A 22,100-nucleotide genomic window follows, 5' to 3' on the forward strand; every position below is an offset into this window, starting at 1 on the left:
TGACACCGTATCCAAAAATGTTTCTCTAACGCTGGCAACCCAGGAAATTATAGATAGGAAGCTAGAAATAAGGATTGATGCCTTAGAAGAAGCAGTAATGCATATTGGGAATGAATTACAGAGTCTGAAAATGAAATTGGCTCTTTCATGTCATGCCGATTACCGGTGGATATGTGTTACATCCCTGAAAGTAAATGAGACAGATTTTAAATGGGAGAGGGTCAAAAATCATATTTTAGGTGTCTGGAACAGCTCAGATATTAGTTTAGATTTAGGGAAACTTCATAATCAGATTCAGACCTTGGAACACTCCCGATTAGATTTTACCGCCACAGGAGAAGCCAATGACTTTTTCCACACCTTCTCTGACTTCATTTCTGGAAAAACTCTTCTGACTACTGTCTCTAGCTATGCTGCTGTGGGTGCCATAATCCTGCTCCTTGTAATCGTGCTTCCTTGTGTTGTCAGGACTCTTCGGCAGAGCATTCGGAATCTCGCGACTGAACTGCACCTAATTTTTTTAAAAAACTAATAAAGAAGGGGGAGTTGCCGGAAGCCAGTGTGAGGAATCCCGCCCGTGACAAGGTCATGAGGAAGGAAGCTGACATACGCAAGGCGTGCTCAGACTTCAGGGACCCCTCTGGATATTCCTAAGCATGTACCCCAGCAAAAATCTGCCGGCTTTTGTGCTCTGCTTTTCCACTTTTCTGATATTCTCTGGAAAAAAGTCAATTCAGGGTTTTAGTCTTCTGCATTTGAAAGGGATGTTTCAGTTAAACCCCTCTGATAGCTCTCTAGTCTGCCTAACAGGTTCCCCAGACCTCTTACAGCTTGTGAATTGCTTACAGCCCCCCAACCGCGAGAGGCACAAAGCTTACAGCTTGTGAATTGCTTACAGCCCCCCAACCGCGGGAGGCACAAAGCTTAAAAGCATCTTAAAGATACAGAGCCTTTTCTAAAGAGTTAAAAATTATATTGGTAGAGGGTTTTCACTGTTGACTCAAGGATTGCTGCCAGACCTCCTTATTCTTTATCTTTTAGGCACCTGGAAGGATGTTAATGTAAGCAGGATGTAGAAAAAGATACATAGTAGTTTTGATGTTAGCAACACTAGACTTTTGAGTTAATTGCTTCTCTTTTGCTATAAATCACTGCACTCCCTCTACTTGTTATAAGTTGCTGTATCCTTGCTGTCTAAGAATGTAACTTTCTTTAGTGCTTTCCGAGAGTGGCACCAGACCTTGGGAAGATCAACACAAATAAGTCTTGTGGTTGACAAACCCTTATCAGAAAAAAGGCTGTAAAATGTTAATTGGCCCTTTTGGTTGGAAGATGATGTAAATTACCTAAGACTTGTGTATACAATTAGGTATGCAGAGAGAAAAGCCTGGTTTTGATAAGAGTCTGGACTGCTAACGCTGCATAACTTTGTGTTACCCATTGATCTCCATGTTTTATCAAAAGTATAAAAGGCCTTCTGAACAATAAAGGACGGGACCAGATTCTCAGACCAGTTTCTTGGACTAGTCTCGGCCTGGTTTCTTGGGAATCTGGCTCCCCCCGTGTCTCTCTCTCTCTCTCTTTTCCTCTCCCTTTTCTTCCCTCTGCTCTTTACTTTAATTTCAGGCTGAATTTCCATCTGGGGCGCGGAGGCTCGCCAGGTCTACTTATTTGCCCTGGTTATTAAGATCCGCGAGAAAGGGAGCTTAAGGCGAGGCACCCTTAGATATTCAAGCGGGCACCGGTGGCCCAACGTAGATGGTGCAAATTCCTTGTCTGGAATTTTATTGGTCTTCCGCGTAAACCAAGCTATTCAGGCCTCTTTCTCCACTTAAACTTCCTACTGCACTACAGTTTCTTAATCTAATCTTATATTAATAAATAAACAAGTCTTTCCACGCCAACGCCGTCCACCCTTCGAATTCCCTGGATCCACCGGGGCTGGACCCCGGCAATACCCGTCTCCACTAGAGAGGAAGCACGATGGTCCCGCCCACATCCAGAGGAGCCCCGTTTCCCCCTCGTAGCTCGAGATGAGGGATCCTCTCCCTGCTTTCAACGGGAAAGAATTCCCGGCGTTCCCGTCGCATCTCAAGAGGAGGCACTCTCAACAGGAAAGGCGAGAGGAACTCCATGGTCGTACCACCATTCCAAGAGTCCCCCAGATGTCTCAGTCCATTCCAGAGGAACCTCTTTGCCCTGCACTGGCTCATCTTTCATGCCGAGGATCGACTCACACCACGGTGGCACGTGGGACAGCCCTGTGGGAAAGCCTCGAGGGAAAGCCTCGAGGGAAAACCACAGATCCTTTGATCCACGCGACGGGAAGCGTGACATTGCTGCTACAGCCTGGAAGGAAAGCGCACGTGCATGCCCCCACTCGAGACGAGGCCTGACTCCCCTGGGGAGACTCCAGAAGTACCCAAAGATCCATGTCAGCCCCTGAGAGGAATCCTCGGTTCCGGCCCTGACTCCACACAAGGTTTTTGGCCCCGGTATCAACGGGAGAGGAATCCCGAGAGGCCCCCTAGCAACTCGCCTAGGGACTGGCCTCTCCTGAGGCCACCAGGGCGGGTCCCTGAGGTCCCCGTCGTAACTCGAGAACACCTGCCGCAACTCGAGAAAATCCAGGAAGTTCTCCCTTCCAGGCGAGATGAGGCCTATTTCCGATGAGGAGTCTGGAGACTAATGACACCTAACCTCTGGAACTTCGAAAGGGTTTTTCACACCCTTGCTGCAACTCAAGAAGTTCACCGCCATACCCGTCTCCACTCGAGAGGAAGCACGATGGTCCTGCCCACATCCAGAGGAGCCCCGTTTCCCCCTCGTAGCTCGAGATGAGGGATCCTTTCCCTGCTTTCAACGGGAAAGAATTCCCGGCGTTCCCGTCGCATCTCAAGAGGAGGCACTCTCAACAGGAAAGGCGAGAGGAACTCCATGGTCGTACCACCATTCCAAGAGTCCCCCAGATGTCTCAGTCCATTCCAGAGGAACCTCTGTGCCCTGCACTGGCTCATCTTTCACGCCGAGGATCGACTCAGACCACGGTGGAACGTGGGACAGCCCTGTGGGAAAGCCTCGTGGGAAAACCACAGATCCTTTGATCCACGCGACGGGAAGCGTGACATTGCTGCTACAGCCTGGAAAGAAAACACACGTGCATGCCCCCACTCGAGACGAGGCCTGAATCCCCTGCTGAGACTCCAGAAGTACCCAAAGATCCATGTCAGCCCCTGAGAGGAATCCTCGTTTCCGGCCCTGACTCCACACAAGGTTTTTGGCCCCGGTATCGACGGGAGAGGAATCCCGCGAGGCCCCCTAGCAACTCGCATGTCAACTGGCCTCTCCTGAGGCCACCAGGGCGGGTCCCTGAGGTCCCCGTCGTAACTCGAGAACACCTGCCGCATCTCGAGAAAATCCAGGAAGTTCTCCCTTCCAGGCGAGATGAGGCCTATTTCCGATGAGGCGTCTGGAGACTAATGACACCTAACCTCTGGAACTTCGAAAGGGTCTTTCACACCCTTGCTGCAACTCAAGAAGTTCACTTCCATACCCGTCTCCACTCGAGAGGAAGCAGGATGGTCCCGCCCACATCCAGAGGAGCCCCGTTTCCCCCTCGTAGCTCGAGATGAGGGATCCTTTGCCTGATTTCAACGGGAAAGAATTCCCGGCGTTCCCGTCGCATCTCAAGAGGAGGCACTCTCAACAGGAAAGGCGAGAGGAACTCCATGGTCGTACCACCATTCCAAGAGTCCCCCAGATGTCTCAGTCCATTCCAGAGGAAGCTCTTTGCCCTGCACTGGCTCATCTTTCACGCAGAGGATCGACTCACACCACGGAGGCACGTGGGACAGCCCTGTGGGAAAGCCTCGAGGGAAAGCCTCGAGGGAAAACCACAGATCCTTTGATCCACGCCACGGGAAGCGTGACATGGCTGCTACAGCCTGGAGGGAAAGCACACGTGCATGCCCCCACTCGAGACGAGGCCTGACTCCCCTGGGGAGACTCCAGAAGTACCCAAAGATCCATGTCAGCCCCTGAGAGGAATCCTCGGTTCCGGCCCTGACTCCACACAAGGTATTTGGCCCCGGTATCGACGGGAGAGGAATCCCGAGAGGTCCCCTAGCAACTCGCATGGGGACTGGCCTTTCCTGAGGCCACCAGGGAGGGTCCCTGAGGTCCACGTCGTAACTCGAGAACACCTGCTGCAACTCGAGAAAATCCAGGAAGTTCTCCTTTCCAGGCGAGATGAGGCCTATTTCCGATGAGGCTTCTGGAGACTAATGACACCTAACCTCTGGAACTTCGAAAGGGTCTTTCACACCCTTGCTGCAACTCAAGAAGTTCACCGCCATACCCGTCTCCACTCGAGAGGAAGCACGATGGTCCCGCCCACATCCAGAGGAGCCCCGTTTCCCCCTCGTAGCTCGAGATGAGGGATCCTTTCCCTGCTTTCAACGGGAAAGAATTCCAGGCGTTCCCGTCGCATCTCAAGAGGAGGCACTCTCAACAGGAAAGGCGAGAGGAACTCCATGATCGTACCACCATTCCAAGAGTCCCCCAGATGTATCAGTCCATTCCAGAGGAACCTCTTTGCCCTGCACTGGCTCATCTTTCACGCCGAAGATCGACTCACACCACGGTGGCACGTGGGACAGCCCTGTGGGAAAGCCTGGAGGGAAAACCACAGATCCTTTGATCCATGGGTCGAGAAGCGTGACATTGCTGCTACAGCTTGGAAGGATAGCGCACGTGCATGCCCCCACTCGAGACGAGGCCTGACTCCCCTGCGGAGACTCCAGAAGTACCCAAAGATCCATGTCAGCCCCTGAGAGGAATCCTCGTTTCCGGCCCTGACTCCACACAAGGTTTTTGGCCCCGGTATCGACGGGAGAGGAATTCCGAGAGGCACCCTAGCAACTCGCATGTGGACTGGCCTCTCCTGAGGCCACCAGGGCGGGTCCCTGAGGTCCCCGTCGTAACTCGAGAACACCTGCCGCATCTCGAGAAAATCCAGGAAGTTCTCCCTTCCAGGCGAGAAGAATCCTATTTCCGATGAGGCGTCTGGAGACTAATGACACCTAAGCTCTGGAATTTCGAAAGGGTCTTTCACACCCTTGCTGCAACTCAAGAAGTTCACTTCCATACCCGTCTCCACTCGAGAGGAAGCAGGATGGTCCCGCCCACATCCAGAGGAGCCCCGTTTCCCCCTCGTAGCTCGAGATGAGGGATCCTTTGCCTGCTTTCAACGGGAAAGAATTCCCGGCGTTCCCATCGCATCTCAAGAGGAGGCACTCTCAACAGGAAAGGCGAGAGGAACTCCATGGTGGTACCACCATTCCAAGAGTCCCCCAGATGTCTCAGTCCATTCCAGAGGAAGCTCTTTGCCCTGCACTGGCTCATCTTTCACGCCGAGGATCGACTCACACCACGGTGGCACGTGGGACAGCCCTGTGGGAAAGCCTCGAGGGAAAGCCTCGAGGGAAAACCACAGATCCTATGATCCACGCGACGGGAAGCGTGACATTGCTGCTACAGCCTGGAAGGAAAGTGCACGTGCATGCCCCCTCACGAGACGAGGCCTGTCTCCCCTGGCGAGACTCCAGAAGTACCCAAAGATCCATATCAGCCCCTGAGAGGAATCCTCGGTTCTGGCCCTGACTCCACACAAGGTTTTTGGCCCCGGTATCGATGGGAGAGGAATCCCGAGAGGCCCCCTAGCAACTCGCATGGTGACTGGCCACTCCTGAGGCCACCAGGGCGGGTCCCTGAGGTCCCCGTCGTAACTCGAGAACACCTGCCGCAACTCGAGAAAATCCAGGAAGTTCTCCCTTCCAGGCGAGATGAGGCCTATTTCCGATGAGGCGTCTGGAGACTAATGACACCTAACCTCTGGAACTTCGAAAGGGTCTTTCACACCCTTGCTGCAACTCAAGAAGTTCACTTCCATACCCGTCTCCACTCGAGAGGAAGCAGGATGGTCCCGCCCACATCCAGAGGAGCCCCGTTTCCCCCTCGTAGCTCGAGATGAGGGATCCTTTGCCTGCTTTCAACGGGAAAGAATTCCCGGCGTTCCAGTCGCATCTCAAGAGGAGGCACTCTCAACAGGAAAGGCGAGAGGAACTCCATGGTCGTACCACCATTCCAAGAGTCCCCCAGATGTCTCAGTCCATTCCAGAGGAAGCTCTTTGCCCTGCACTGGCTCATCTTTCACGCAGAGGATCGACTCACACCACGGAGGCACGTGGGACAGCCCTGTGGGAAAGCCTCGAGGGAAAGCCTCGAGGGAAAACCACAGATCCTTTGATCCACGCCACGGGAAGCGTGACATGGCTGCTACAGCCTGGAGGGAAAGCACACGTGCATGCCCCCACTCGAGACGAGGCCTGACTCCCCTGGGGAGACTCCAGAAGTACCCAAAGATCCATGTCAGCCCCTGAGAGGAATCCTCGGTTCCGGCCCTGACTCCACACAAGGTATTTGGCCCCGGTATCGACAGGAGAGGAATCCCGAGAGGCCCCCTAGCAACTCGCATGGGGACTGGCCACTCCTGAGGCCACCAGGGCGGGTCCCTGAGGTCCCCGTCGTAACTCGAGAACACCTGCCGCAACTCGGGAAAATCCAGGAAGTTCTCCCTTCCAGGCGAGATGAGGCCTATTTCCGATGAGGCGTCTGGAGACTAATGACACCTAACCTCTGGAACTTCGAAAGGGTCTTTCACACCCTTGCTGCAACTCAAGAAGTTCACCGCCATACCCGTCTCCACTCGAGAGGAAGCACGATGGTCCCGCCCACATCCAGAGGAGCCCCGTTTCCCCCTCGTAGCTCGAGATGAGGGATCCTTTGCCTGCTTTCAACGGGAAAGAATTCCCGGAGTTCCCGTCGCATCTCAAGAGGAGGCACTCTCAACAGGAAAGGCGAGAGGAACTCCATGGTCGTAGCACCATTCCAAGAGTCCCCCAGATGTCTCAGTCCATTCCAGAGGAACCTCTTTGCCCTGCACTGGCTCATCTTTCACGCCGAGGATCGACTCACACCACGGTGGCACGTGGGACAGCCCTGTGGGAAAGCCTCGAGGGAAAACCACAGATCCTTTGATCCACGCGACGGGAAGCGTGACATTGCTGCTACAGCATGGAAAGAAAACGCACGTGCATGCCCCCACTCGAGAGGAGGCCTGACTCCCCTGCGGAGACTCCAGAAGTACCCAAAGATCCATGTCAGCCCCTGAGAGGAATCCTCGTTTCCGGCCCTGACTCCACACAAGGTTTTTGGCCCCGGTATCGACGGGAGAGGAATCCCGAGAGGCCCCCTAGCAACTCGCATGTGGACTGGCCTCTCCTGAGGCCACCAGGGCGGGTCCCTGAGGTCCCCGTCGTAACTCGAGAACACCTGCCGCATCTCGAGAAAATCCAGGAAGTTCTCCCTTCCAGGCGAGATGAGGCCTATTTCCGATGAGGCGTCTGGAGACTAATGACACCTAACCTCTGGAACTTCGAAAGGGTCTTTCACACCCTTGCTGCAACTCAAGAAGTTCACTTCCATACCCGTCTCCACTCGAGAGGAAGCAGGATGGTCCCGCCCACATCCAGAGGAGCCCCGTTTTCCCCTCGTAGCTCGAGATGAGGGATCCTTTGCCTGCTTTCAACGGGAAAGAATTCCCGGCGTTCCCGTCGCATCTCAAGAGGAGGCACTCTCAACAGGAAAGGCGAGAGGAACTCCATGGTCGTACCACCATTCCAAGAGTCCCCCAGATGTCTCAGTCCATTCCAGAGGAACCTCTTTGCCCTGCACTGGCTCATCTTTCACGCCGAGGATCGACTCACACCACGGTGGCACGTGGGACAGCCCTGTGGGAAAGCCTCGAGGGAAAGCCTCGAGGGAAAACCACAGATCCTATGATCCACGCTTCGGGAAGCGTGACATTGCTGCAACAGCCTGGAAGGAAAGCGCACGTGCATGCCCCCACTCGAGACGAGGCCTGTCTCCCCTGGCGAGACTCCAGAAGTACCCAAAGATCCATATAAGCCCCTGAGAGGAATCCTCGGTTCCGACCCTGGCTCCACACAAGGTTTTTGGCCCTGGTATCGACGGGAGAGGAATCCCGAGAGGCCCCCTAGCACCTCGCATGGGGACTGGCCTCTCCTGAGGCCACCAGGGCGGGTCCCTGAGGTCCCCGTCGTAACTCGAGAACACCTGCCGCAACTCGAGAAAATCCAGGAAGTTCTCCCTTGCAGGCGAGATGAGGCCTATTTCCGATGAGTCGTCTGGAGACTAATGACACCTAACCTCTGGAACTTCGAAAGGGTCTTTCACACCCTTGCTGCAACTCAAGAAGTTCACCGCCATACCCGTCTCCACTCGAGAGGAAGCACGATGGTCCCGCCCACATCCAGAGGAGCCCCGTTTCCCCCTCGTAGCTCGAGATGAGGGATCCTTTCCCTGCTTTCAACGGGAAAGAATTCCCGGCGTTCCCGTCGCATCTCAAGAGGAGGCACTCTCAACAGGAAAGGCGAGAGGAACTCCATGGTCGTACCACCATTCCTAGAGTCCCCCAGATGTCTCAGTCCATTCCAGAGGAACCTCTTTGCCCTGCACTGGCTCATCTTTCACCCCGAGGATCGACTCACACCACGGAGGCACGTGGGACAGCCCTGTGGGAAAGCCTCGAGGGAAAGCCTCGAGGGAAAACCACAGATCCTTTGATCCACGCGACGGGAAGCGTGACATTGCTGCTACAGCCTGGAAGGAAAGCGCACGTGCATGCCCCCACTCGAGACGAGGCCTGTCTCCCCTGGCGAGACTCCAGAAGTACCCAAAGATCCATGTCAGCCCCTGAGAGGAATCCTCGGTTCCGGCCCTGACTCCACACAAGGTTTTTGGCCCCGGTATCGACGGGAGAGGAATCCCGAGAGGCCCCCTAGCAACTCGCATGGGGACTGGCCTCTCCTGAGGCCACCAGGGCGGGTCCCTGAGGTCCCCGTCGTAACTCGAGAACACCTGCCGCAACTCGAGAAAATCCAGGAAGTTCTCCCTTCCAGGCGAGATGAGGCCTATTTCCGATGAGGCGTCTGGAGACTAATGACACCTAACCTCTGGAACTTCGAAAGAGTCTTTCACACCCTTGCTGCAACTCAAGAAGTTCACCGCCAAACCCGTCTCAACTCGAGAGGAAGCACGATGGTCCCGCCCACATCCAGAGGAGCCCCGTTTCCCCCTCGTAGCTCGAGATGAGGGATCCTTTGCCTGCTTTCAACGGGAAAGAATTCCCGGCGTTCCCGTCGCATCTCAAGAGGAGGAACTCTCAACAGGAAAGGCGAGAGGAACTCCATGGTCGTACCACCATTCCAAGAGTCCCCCAGATGTCTCAGTCCATTCCAGAGGAACCTCTTTGCCTTGCACTGGCTCATCTTTCACGCCGAGGATCGACTCACACCACGGTGGCACGTGGGACAGCCCTGTGGGAAAGCCTCGAGGGAAAGCCTCGAGGGAAAACCACAGATCCTTTGATCCACGCGACGGGAAGCGTGACATTGCTGCTACAGCCTGGAAGGAAAGCGCACGTGCATGCCCCCACTCGAGACGAGGCCTGACTCCACTGGGGAGTCTCCAGACGTACCCAAAGATCCATGTCAGCCCATGAGAGGAATCCTCGGTTCCGGCCCTGACTCCATACAAAGTTTTTGGCCCCGGTATCGACGGGAGAGGAATCCCGAGAGGCCCCCTAGCAACTCGCATGGGGACTGGCCTCTCCTGAGGCCACCAGGGCGGGTCCCTGAGGTCCCCGTCGTAACTCGAGAACACCTGCCGCAACTCGAGAAAATCCAGGAAGTTCTCCCTTCCAGGCGAGATGAGGCCTATTTCTGATGAGGCGTCTGGAGACTAATGACACCTAACCTCTGGAACTTCGAAAGGGTCTTTCACACCCTTGCTGCAACTCAAGAAGTTCACCGCAATACCCGTCTCCACTCGAGATGAAGCACGATGGTCCCGCCCACATCCAGAGGAGCCCCGTTTTCCCCTCGTAGCTCGAGATGAGGGATCCTTTCCCTGGTTTCAAAGGGAAAGAGTTCCCGGCGTTCCCGTCGCATCTCAAGAGGAGGCACTCTCAACAGGAAAGGCGAGAGGAACTCCATGGTCGTACCACCATTCCAAGAGTCCCCCAGATATCTCAGTCCATTCCAGAGGAACCTCTTTGTCCTGCACTGGCTCATCTTTCACGCCGAGGATCGACTCACACCACGGTGGCACGTGGGACAGCCCTGTGGGAAAACCTCGAGGGAAAACCACAGATCCTTTGATCCACGCGACGGGAAGCCTGACATTGCTGCTACAGCCTGGAAGGAAAGCGCACGTGCATGCCCCCACTCGAGACGAGGCCTGTCTCCCCTGGCGAGACTCCAGAAGTACCCAAAGATCCATATAAGCCCCTGAGAGGAATCCTCGGTTCCGACCCTGACTCCACACAAGGTTTTTGGCCTTGGTATGGACGGGAGAGGAATCCCGAGAGGCCCCCTAGCACCTCGCATGGGGACTGGCCTCTCCTGAGGCCACCAGGGCGGGTCCCTGAGGTCCCCGTCGTAACTCGAGAACACCTGCCGCAACTCGAGAAAATCCAGGAAGTTCTCCCTTCCAGGCGAGATGAGGCCTATTTCCGATGAGGCGTCTGGAGACTAATGACACCTAACCTCTCGAACTTCGAAAGGGTCTTTCACACCCTTGCTGCAACTCAAGAAGTTCACCGCCATACCCGTCTCCACTCGAGAGGAAGCACGATGGTCCCGCCCACATCCAGAGGAGCCCCGTTTCCCCCTCGTAGCTCGAGATGAGGGATCCTTTCCCTGCTTTCAACGGGAAAGAATTCCCGGTGTTCCCGTCGTATCTCAAGAGGAGGCACTCTCAACAGGAAAGGCGAGAGGAACTCCATGGTCGTACCACCATTCCAAGAGTCCCCCAGATGTCTCAGTCCATTCCAGAGGAACCTCTTTGCCCTGCACTGGCTAATCTTTCACGCCGAGGATCGACTCACACCACGGTGGCACGTGGGACAGCCCTGTGGGAAAGCCTCGAGGGAAAGCCTCGAGGGAATACCACAGATCCTTTGATCCACGCGACGGGAAGCGTGACATTGCTGCTACAGCCTGGAAGGAAAGCACACGTGCATGCCCCCAATCGAGAAGAGGCCTGACTCCCCTGGTGGGACTCCAGAAGTACCCAAAAATCCATGTCAGCTCCTGAGAGGAATCCTCGGTTCCAGCCCTGACTCCACACAAGGTTTTTGGCCCCGGTATCGACGGGAGAGGAATCCCGAGAGGCCCCCTAGCAACTCGCATGGGGACTGGCCTCTCCTGAGGCCACCAGGGCGGGTCCCTGAGGTCCCCGTCGTAACTCGAGAACACCGGCCGCACCTCGAGAAAATCCGGGAAGTTCTCCCTTCCAGGCGAGATGAGGCCTATTTCCGATGAGGCGTCTGGAGACTAATGACACCTAACCTCTGGAACTTCAAAAGGGTCTTTCACACCCTTGCTGCAACTCAAGAAATTTACCGCCATACCCGTCTCCACACGAGAGAAAGCACGATGGTCCCGCCCACATCCAGAGGAGCCCCGTTTCCCCCTCGGAGCACGAGATGAGGGATCCTTTCCCTGCTTTCAACGGGAAAGAATTCCCGGCATTCCCGTCGCATCTCAAGAGGAGGCACTCTCAACAGGAAAGGCGAGAGGAACTCCATGGTCGTACCACCATTCCAAGAGACCCCAGATGTCTCAGTCCATTCCAGAGGAACCTCTTTGCCCTGCACTGGCTCATCTTTCACGCCGAGGATCGACTCACACCACGGTGGCACGTGGGACAGCCCTGTGGGAAAGCCTCTAGGGAAAGCCTCGAGGGAAAACCACAGATCCTTTGATCCACAAGACGGGAAGCGTGACATTGCTGCTACAGCCTGGAAGGAAAGCGCACGTGCATGCCCCCACTCGAGACGAGGCCTGACTCCCCTGGGGAGACTCTAGAAGTACCCAAAGATCCATGTCAGCCCATGAGAGGAATCCTCGGTTCCGGCCCTGACTCCACACAAGGTTTTTGGCCCCGGTATCGACGGGAGAGGAATCCCGAGAGGCCCCCTAGCAACTCGCATGGAGACTGGCCGTTCCTGAGGCCATCAGGGCGGGTCCCTGTGGTACCCGTCGTAACTCGAGAACACCTGCCGCACCTCGAGAAAATTCAGGAAGTTCTCCCTTCCAGGCTAGATGAGGCCTATTTCCGATGAGGCTTCTGGAGACTAATGACACCTAACCTCTGGAACTTCGAAAGGGTCTTTCACAACCTTGCTGCAACTCAAGAAGTTCACCGCCATACCCGTCTCCACTCGAGAGGAAGCACGATGGTCCCGCCCACATCCAGAGGAGCCCTGTTTCCCCCTCGTAGCTCGAGAAGAGGGATCCTTTCCCTGCTTTAAACGGGAAAGAATTCCCGGCGTTCCCGGCGCATCTCAAGAGGAGGCACTCTCAACAGGAAAGGCGAGAGGAACTCCATGGTCGTACCACCATTCCAAGAGTCCCCCAGATGTCTCAGTCCATTCCAGAGGAACCTCTTTGCCCTGCGCTGGCTCATCTTTCACGCCGAGGATCGACTCACACCACGGTGGCACGTGGGACAGCCCTGTGGGAAAGCCTCGAGGGAAAGCCTCGAGGGAAAACCACAGATCCTTTGATCCACGCGACGGGAAGCGTGACATTGCTGCTACAGCCTGGAAGGAAAGCACACGTGCATGCCCCCACTCGAGACGAGGCCTGACTCCCCTGGGGAGACTCCAGAAGTACCCAAAGATCCATGTCAGCCCCTGAGAGGAATCCTCGGTTCCGGCCCTGACTCCACACAAGGTTTTTGGCCCCGGTATCGACGGGAGAGGAATCCCGAGAGGCCCCCTAGCAACTTGCATGGGGACTGGCCTCTCCTGAGGCCACCAGGGCGGGTCCCTGAGGTCCCCGTCGTAACTCGAGAACACCTGCCGCAACTCGAGAAAATCCAGGAAGTTCTCCCTTCCAGGCGAGATGAGGCCTATTTCCGATGAGGCGTCTGGAGACTAATGACACCTAACCTCTGGAACTTCGAAAGGGTCTTTCACACCCTTGCTGCAACTCAAGAAGTTTACCGCCATACCCGTCTCCACACGAGAGAAAGCACGATGGTCCCGCCCACATACAGAGGAGCCACGTTTCCCCCTCGGAGCTCGAGATGAGGGATCCTTTCCCTGCTTCCAACGGGAAAGAATTCCCGGCATTCCCGTCGCAGCTCAAGAGGAGGCACTCTCAACAGGAAAGGCGAGAGGAACTCCATGGTCGTACCACCATTCCAAGAGTCCCCCAGATGTCTCAGTCCATTCCAGAGGAACCTCTTTGCCCTGCACTGGCTCATCTTTCACGCCGAGGATCGACTCACACCACGGTGGCACGTGGGACAGCCCTGTGGGAAAGCCTCGAGGGAAAGCATCGAGGGAAAACCACAGATCCTTTAATCCTCGCGATGGGAAGCGTGACATTGCTGCTACAGCCTGGAAGGAAAGCGCACGTGCATGCCCCCACTCGAGACGAGGCCTGACTCCCCTGGGGAGACTCCAGAAGTACCCAAAGATCCATGTAACCCCTGAGAGGAATGCTCGGTTCCGGCCCTGACTCCACACAAGGCTTTTGGCCCCGGTATCGACGGGAGAGGAATCCCGAGAGGCCCCCTAGCAACTCGCATGGGGACTGGCCTCTAATGAGGCCACCAGGGCGGGTCCCTGAGGTCCCCGTCGTAACTCGAGAACACCTGCCGCAACTCGAGAAAATCCAGGAAGTTCTCCCTTCCAGGCGAGATGAGGCCTATTTCCGATGAGGCGTCTGGAGACTAATGACACCTAACCTCTGGAACTTCGAAAGGGTCTTTCACACCCTTGCTGCAACTCAAAAAGTTCACTGCCATACCCGTGTCCACTCGGGAGGAAGCACGATGGTCCCGCCCACATCCAGAGGAGACCCGTTTCCCCCTCGGAGCTCGAGATGAGGGATCCTTTCCCTGCTTTCAACGGGAAAGAATTCCCGGCGTTCCCGTCGCATCTCAAGAGGAGGCACTCTCAACAGGAAAGGCGAGAGGAACTCCATGGTCGTACCACCATTCCAAGAGTCCCCCAGATGTCTCAGTCCATTCCAGAGGAACCCCTTTGCCCTGCACTGGCTCATCTTTCACGCCGAGGATCGACTCACACCACGGTGGCACGTGGGACAGCCCTGTGGGAAAGCCTCGAGGGAAAGCCTCGAGGGAAAACCACAGATTCTTTGATCCACGCGACGGGAAGCGTGACATTGCTGCTACAGCCTGAAAGGAAAGCGCACGTGCATGCCCCCACTCGAGACGAGGCCTGACTCCCCTGGGGAGACTCTAGAAGTACCCAAAGATCCATGTCAGCCCCTGAGAGGAATCCTCGGTTCCGGCCCTGACTCCACACAAGGTTTTTGGCCCCGGTATCGACGGGAGAGGAATCCCGAGAGGCCCCCTAGCAACTCGCATTGGGACTGGCCTCTCCTGAGGCCACCAGGGCGGGTCCCTGAGATCCCCGTCGTAACTCGAGAACACCTGCCGCAACTCGAGAAAATCCAGGAAGTTCTCCCTTCCAGGCGAGATGAGGCCTATTTCCGATGAGGCGTCTGGAGACTAATGACACCTAACCTCTGGAACTTCGAAAGGGTCTTTCACACCCTTGCTGCAACTCAAGAAGTTCACCGCCATACCCGTCTCCACTCGAGAGGAAGCACGATGGTCCCGCCCACATCCAGAGGAGCCCCGTTTCCCCCTCGTAGCTCGAGATGAGGGATCCTTTCCCTGCTTTCAACGGGAAAGAATTCCCGGCGTTCCCGTCGGATCTCAAGAGGAGGCACTCTTAACAGGAAAGTCGAGAGGAACTCCATGGTCGTACCACCATTCCAAGAGTCCCCCAGATGTCTCAGTCCATTCCAGAGGAACCTCTTTGCCCTGCACTGGCTCATCTTTCGCGCCGAGGATCGACTCACACCACGGTGGCACGTGGGACAGCCCTGTGCGAAAGCCTCGAGGGAAAGCCTCGAGGGAAAACCACAGATCCTTTGATCCACGCGACGGGAAGCGTGACATTGCTGCTACAGCCTGGAAGGAAAGCGCACGTGCATGCCCCCACTCGAGACGAGGCCTGACTCCCCTGGGGAGACTCCAGAAGTACCCAAAGATCCATGTCAGCCCCTGAGAGGAATCCTCGGTTCTGGCCCTGACTCCACACAAGGTTTTTGGCCCCGGTATCGACGGGAGAGGAATCCCGAGAGGCCCCCTAGCAACTCGCATGGGGACTGGCCTCTCCTGAGGCCACCAGGGCGGGTCCCTGAGGTCCCCGTCGTAACTCGAGAACACCTGCCGCAACTCGAGAAAATCCAGGAAGTTCTCCCTTCCAGGCGAGATGAGGCCTATTTCCGATGAGGCGTCTGCAGACTAATGACACCTAAACTCTGGAACTTCGAAAGGGTCTTTCACACCCTTGCTGCAACTCAAGAAGTTCACCGCCATACCCGTGTCCACTCGGGAGGAAGCACGATGGTCCCGCCCACATCCAGAGGAGCCCCATTTCCCCCTCGGAGCTCGAGATGAGGGATCCTTTCCCTGCTTTCAACGGGAAAGAATTCCCGGCGTTCCCGTCGCATCTCAAGAGGAGGCACTCTCAACAGGAAAGGCGAGAGGAACTCCATGGTCGTAGCACCATTCCAAGAGTCCCCCAGATGTCTCAGTCCATTCCAGAGGAACCTCTTTGCCCTGCACTGGCTCATCTTTCACGCCGAGGATCGACTCACACCACGGTGGCACGTGGGAGAGCCCTGTGGGAAAGCCTCGAGGGAAAGCCTCGAGGGAAAACCACAGATCCTTTGATCCACGCGACGGGAAGCGTGACATTGCTGCTACAGCCTGGAAGGAAAGCACACGTGCATGCCCCAATCGAGAAGAGGCCTGACTCCCCTGGTGGGACTCCAGAAGTACCCAAAGATCCATGTCAGCTCCTGAGAGGAATCCTCGGTTCCAGCCCTGACTCCACACAAGGTTTTTGGCCCCGGTATCGACGGGAGAGGAATCCCGAGAGGCCCCCTAGCAACTCGCATGGGGACTGGCCTCTCCTGAGGCCACCAGGGCGGGTCCCTGAGGTCTCCGTCGTAACTCGAGAACACCGGCCGCACCTCGAGAAAATCCGGGAAGTTCTCCCTTCCAGGCGAGATGAGGCCTATTTCCGATGAGGCGTCTGGAGACTAATGACACCTAACCTCTGGAACGTCGAAAGGGTCTTTCACAGCCTTGCTGCAACTCAAGAAGTTCACCGCCATACCCGTCTCGACTCGAGAGGAAGCACGATGGTCCCGCCCACATCCAGAGGAGCCCTGTTTACCCCTCGTAGCTCGAGATGAGGGATCCTTTCCCTGCTTTCAACAGGAAAGAATTCCCGGCGTTCCCGTCGCATCTCAAGAGGAGGCACTCTCAACAGGAACGGCTAGAGGAAGTCCATGGTCGTACCACCTTTCCAAGAGTCCCCCAGATGTCTCAGTCCATTCCAGAGGAACGTTTTTGCCCTGCACTGGCTCATCTTTCACGCCGAGGATCGACTCACACCACGGTGGCACGTGGGACAGCCCTGTGGGAAAGCCTCCAGGGAAACCCACAGATCCTTTGATCCACGCGACGGGAAGCGTGACATTGCTGCTACAGCCTGGAAGGAAAGAGCACGTGCATGCCCCCACTCGAGACGAGGCCTGACTCCCCTGGGGAGACTCCAGAAGTACCCAAAGATCCATTTCAGCCCCTGAGAGGAATCCTCGGTTCCGGCACTGACTCCAAAAAATTCTTTTGGCCCCGGTATCGACGGGAGAGGAATCCCGAGAGGCACCCTAGCAACTCGCATGGGGACTGGCCTCTCCTGAGGCCACCAGGGCGGGTCCCTGAGGTCCCCGTCGTAACTCGAGAACACCTGCCGCAACTCGAGAAAATCCAGGAAGTTCTCCCTTCCAGGCGAGATGAGGCCTATTTCCGATGAGGCGTCTGGAGACTAATGACACCTAACCTCTGGAACGTCGAAAGGGTCTTTCACACCCTTGCTGCAAGTCAAGAAGTTCACCGCCATACCCGTCTCCACTCGAGAGGAAGCACGATGGTCCCGCCCACATCCAGAGGAGCCCCGTTTCCCCCTCGTAGCTCGAGATGAGGGATCCTTTCCCTGCTTTCAACGGGAAAGAATTCCCGGCGTTCCCGTCGCATCTCAAGAGGAGGCACTCTCAACAGGAAAGGCGAGAGGAACTCCATGGTCGTACCACCATTCCAAGAGTCCCCCAGATGTTTCAGTCCATTCCAGAGGAAACTCTTTGCCCTGCACTGGCTCATCTTTCACGCCGAGGATCGACTCACACCACGGTGGCACGTGGGACAGCCCTGTGGGAAAGCCTCGAGGGAAAGCCTCGAGGGAAAACCACAGACCCTTTGATCCACGCGACGGGAAGCGTGACATTGCTGCTACAGCCTGGAAGGAAAGCGCACGTGCATGCCCCCACTCTAGACGAGGCCTGTCTCCCCTGGCGAGACTCCAGAAGTACCCAAAGATCCATATCAGCCCCTGAGAGGAATCCTAGGTTCAGGCCCTGACTCCACACAAGGTTTTTGGCCCCGGTATCGACGGGAGAGGAATCCCGAGAGGCCCCCTAGCAACTCGCATGGGGACTGGCCTCTCCTGAGGCCACCAGGGCGGGTCCCTGAGGTCCCCGTCGTAACTCTGGATAACCTGCCGCAACTCGAGAAAATCCAGGAAGTTCTCCCTTCCAGGCGAGATGAGGCCTATTTCCGATGAGGCGTCTGGAGACTAATGAAACCTAACCTCTGGAACATCGAAAGGGTCTTTCACACCCTTGCTGCAACTCAAGAAGTTCACCGCCATACCCGTCTCCACTCGAGAGGAAGCACGATGGTCCCGCCCACATCCAGAAGAGCCCCGTTTCCCCCTCGGAGCTCGAGATGAGGGATCCTTTCCCTGCTTTCAACGGGAAAGAATTCCCGGCGATCCCGTCGCATCTCAAGAGGAGGCACTCTCCACAGGAAAGCCGAGAGGAACTCCATGGTCGTACCACCATTCCAAGAGTCCCCCAGATGTCTCAGTCCATTCCAGAGGAACCTCTTTGCCCTGCACTGGCTCATCTTTCACGCCGAGGATCGACTCACACCACGGTGGCACGTGGGACAGCCCTGTGGGAAAGCCTCGAGGGAAAGCCTCGAGGGAAAACCACAGATCCTTTGATCCACGCGACGGGAAGCGTGACATTGCTGCTACAGCCTGGAAGGAAAGCGCACGTGCATGCCCCCACTCGAGACGAGGCCTGAATCCCCTGGGGAGACTCCAGAAGTACCCAAAGATCCATGTCAGCCCCTGAGAGGAATCCTCGGTTCCGGCCCTGACTCCACACAAGGTTTTTGGCCCCGGTATCGATGGGAGAGGAATCCCGAGAGGCCCCCTAGCAACTCGCATGGGGACTGGCCTCTCCTGAGGCCACCAGGGCGGGTCCCTGAGGTCCCCGTCGTAACTCGGGAACACCTGCCGCAACTCGAGAAAATCCAGGAAGTTCTCCCTTCCAGGCGAGATGAGGCCTATTTCCGATGAGGCGTCAGGAGACTAATGACACCTAACCTCTGGAACTTCGAAAGGGTCTTTCACACCCTTACTGCAACTCAAGAAGTTCACCGCCATACCCGTCTCCACTCGAGAGGAAGCACGATGGTCCCGCCCACATCCAGAGGAGCCCCGTTTCCCCCTCGGAGCTCGAGATGAGGGATCCTTGACCTGCATTCAACGCGAAAGAATTCCCGGTGTTCTCGTCGCATCTCAAGAGGAGGCACTCTCAACAGGAAAGGCGAGAGGAACTCCATGGTCGTACCACCATTCCAAGAGTCCCCCAGATGTCTCAGTCCATTCCAGAGGAACCTCTTTGCCCTGCACTGGCTCATCTTTCACGCCGAGGATCGACTCACACCACGGTGGCACGTGGGACAGCCCTGTGGGAAAGCCTCGAGGGAAAACCACAGATCCTTTGATCCACGCGACGGGAAGCGTGACATTGCTGCTACAGCCTGGAAGGAAAGCGCACGTGCATGCCCACACTCGAGACGAGGCCTGACTCCGCTGGGGAGACTCCAGAAGTACCCAAAGATCCATGTAAGCCCCTGAGAGGAATCCTCGGTTCCGGCCCTGATTCCACACAAGGTTTTTGGTCCCGGTATCGACGGGAGAGGAATCCCGAGTGGCCCCCTAGCAACTCGCATGGGGACTGGCCTCTCCTGAGGCCACCAGGGCGGGTCCCAGAGGTCCCCGTCGTAACTCGGGAACACCTGCCGTAACTCGAGAAAATCCAGAAAGTTCTCCCTTCCAGGCGAGATGAGGCCTATTTCCGATGAGGCGTCTGGAGACTAATGACACCTAACCTCTGGAACTTCGAAAGGGTCTTTCACACCCTTGCTGCAACTCAAGAAGTTCACCGCCATACCCGTCTCCACTCGAGAGGAAGCACGATGGTCCCGCCCACATCCAGAGGAGCCCCGTTTGCCCCTCGTAGCTCGAGATGAGGGATCCTTTCCCTGCTTTCAACGGGAACGAATTCCCGGCGTTCCCGTCGCATCTCAAGAGGAGGCACTCTCAACAGGAAAGGCGAGAGGAACTCCATGGTCGTACCACCATTCCAAGAGTCCCCCAGATGTCTCAGTCCATTCCAGAGGAACCTCTTTGCCCTGCACTGGCTCATCTTTCACGCCTAGGATCGACTCACACCACGGTGGCACGTGGGACAGCCCTGTGGGAAAGCCTCGAGGGAAAGCCTCGAGGGAAAACCACAGATCCTTTGATCCACGCGACGGTAAGCGTGACATTGCTGCTACAGCCTGGAAGGAAAGCGCACGTGCATGCCCCCACTCGAGACGAGGCCTGACTCCGCTGGGGAGACTCCAGGAGTACCCAAAGATCCATGTCAACCCCTGAGAGGAATCCTCGGTTCCGGCCCTGACTCCACACAAGGTTTTTGGCCCCGGTATCGACGGGAGAGGAATCCCGAGAGGCCCCCTAGCAACTCGCATGGGGACTGGCCTCTCCTGAGGCCACCAGGGCGGGTCCCTGAGGTCCCCGTCGTAACTCGACAACACCTGCCGCAACTCGAGAAAATCCAGGAAGTTCTACCTTCCAGGCGAGATGAGGCCTATTTCCGATGAGGCGTCTGGAGACGAATGACACCTAACCTCTGGAACTTCGAAAGGGTCTTTCACACCCTTGCTGCAACTCAAGAAGTTCACCGCCATACCCGTGTCCACTCGAGAGGAAGCATGATGGTCCCGCCCACATCCAGAGGAGCCCCGTTTCCCCCTCGTAGCTCGAGATGAGGGATCCTTTCCCTGCTTTCAACGGGAAAGAATTCCCGGCGTTCCCATCGCATCTCAAGAGGAGGCACTCTCAACTGGAAAGGCGAGAGGAACTCCATGGTCGTACCACCATTCCAAGAGTCCCCCAGATGTCTCAGTCCATTCCAGAGGAACCTCTCTGCCCTGCACTGGCTCATCTTTCACGCCGAGGATCGACTCACACCACGGTGGCACGTGGGACAGCCCTGTGGGAAAGCCTCGAGGGAAAGCCTCGAGGGAAAACCACAGATCCTTTGATCCACGCGACGGGAAGCGTGACATTGCTGCTACAGCCTGGAAGGAAAGCGCACGTGCATGCCCCCACTCGAGACGAGGCCTGACTCCGCTGGAGAGGCTCCAGATGTACCCAAAGATCCATGTCAGCCCCTGAGAGGAATCCTCGGTTCCGGCCCTGACTCCACACAAGGTTTTTGGCCCCGGTATCGACGGGAGAGGAATCCCGAGAGGCCCCCTAGCAACTCGCATGGGGACTGGCCTCTCCTGAGGCCACCAGGGCGGGTCCCAGAGGTCCCCGTCGTAACTCGGGAACACCTGCCGCAACTCGAGAAAATCCAGGAAGTTCTCCCTTCCAGGCGAGATGAGGCCTATTTCCGATGAGGCGTCTGGAGACGAATGACACCTAACCTCTGGAACTTCGAAAGGGTCTTTCACACCCTTGCTGCAACTCAAGAAGTTCACCGCCATACCCGTCTCCACTCGAGAGGAAGCACGATGGTCCCGCCCACATCCAGAGGAGCCCCGTTTGCCCCTCGTAGCTCGAGATGAGGGATCCTTTCCCTGCTTTCAACGGGAAAGAATTCCCGGCGTTCCCGTCGCATCTCAAGAGGAGGCACTCTCAACAGGAAAGGCGAGAGGAACTCCATGGTCGTACCACCATTCCAAGAGTCCCCCAGATGTCTCAGTCCATTCCAGAGGAACCTCTTTGCCCTGCACTGGCTCATCTTTCACGCCGAGGATCGACTCACACCACGGTGGCACGTGGGACAGCCCTGTGGGAAAGCCTCGAGGGAAAGCCTCGAGGGAAAACCACAGATCCTTTGATCCACTCGACGGTAAGCGTGACATTGCTGCTACAGCCTGGAAGGAAAGCGCACGTGCATGCCCCCACTCGAGACGAGGCCTGACTCCGCTGGGGAGACTCCAGGAGTACCCAAAGATCCATGTCAGCCCCTGAGAGGAATCCTCGGTTCCGGCCCTGACTCCACACAAGGTTTTTGGCCCCGGTATCGACGGGAGAGGAATCCCGAGAGGCCCCCTAGCAACTCGCATGGGGACTGGCCTCTCCTGAGGCCACCAGGGCGGGTCCCTGAGGTCCCCGTCGTAACTCGACAACACCTGCCGCAACTCGAGAAAATCCAGGAAGTTCTACCTTCCAGGCGAGATGAGGCCTATTTCCGATGAGGCGTCTGGAGACGAATGACACCTAACCTCTGGAACTTCGAAAGGGTCTTTCACACCCTTGCTGCAACTCAAGAAGTTCACCGCCATACCCGTGTCCACTCGAGAGGAAGCATGATGGTCCCGCCCACATCCAGAGGAGCCCCGTTTCCCCCTCGTAGCTCGAGATGAGGGATCCTTTCCCTGCTTTCAACGGGAAAGAATTCCCGGCGTTC

Source organism: Capricornis sumatraensis, chromosome 12 (assembly GCF_032405125.1).
Source record: "Capricornis sumatraensis isolate serow.1 chromosome 12, serow.2, whole genome shotgun sequence".
Taxonomy (NCBI): Eukaryota; Metazoa; Chordata; class Mammalia; order Artiodactyla; family Bovidae; genus Capricornis; species Capricornis sumatraensis.